The following is a 650-nucleotide window of genomic DNA, read 5'->3' on the forward strand; positions in this document are numbered from 1 at the left end:
CCCCGGCCCGGCCCGCCCCCGCGCCCCGCAGCCCTCTTGTATTGTGTCGCGTTGGCGGCGTCCTCAGACGGGCGAGTAAAGCGGAGAGGGGGAGAGGGTGGTTATCGAGGGCCATCGCCACGTCGACCTAAAATGCTGCCCTCAGACACTTTCCCTACTCCTCATCTCATCAGATGCGTCGGGCTCCACAGCAGCGCGCCGCCGCTCCCCGAGGCTCTTCATCCTTCAGTGGCGAAAATCACGTATCAGAGTATAGCAAAGCGCAGGGAGGGTACAAAAATTAGTCCAGCGGAACCGGAAAGGATCATCATTCTGCTTGCTTCACTGTGAAAGTTATCTTCTTGAATTCGGGATATCTTTAACGGTTTTGAATCTAAGGCGAAGTTCTACATTTACGAACACGATTGTCAATTTTCGATACGTATTCTATTTACTATGAACATGTACGCATGTAGACTGAGAAATCAATACGGTTCAGAGAGTGCACTTTTCGCAATTTAGACGCGGCTTCTACCCAAACAAGTTAATCCTCGACCACTCCATGGGAGACTGGGTCAATGTATTTTTCGTTGTTTTCCGCAAGATTTCAACCCTCCCGCTTGCTCTTTCCCACTCTCCTTGCCCATTGCCTTTAATCCCCCTGCCCCCCC

The sequence above is a fragment of the Frankliniella occidentalis genome, unplaced genomic scaffold (genome assembly GCF_000697945.3).
Source record: "Frankliniella occidentalis isolate FOCC.00 unplaced genomic scaffold, Focc_3.1 Scaffold7, whole genome shotgun sequence".
Classification (NCBI taxonomy): domain Eukaryota; kingdom Metazoa; phylum Arthropoda; class Insecta; order Thysanoptera; family Thripidae; genus Frankliniella; species Frankliniella occidentalis.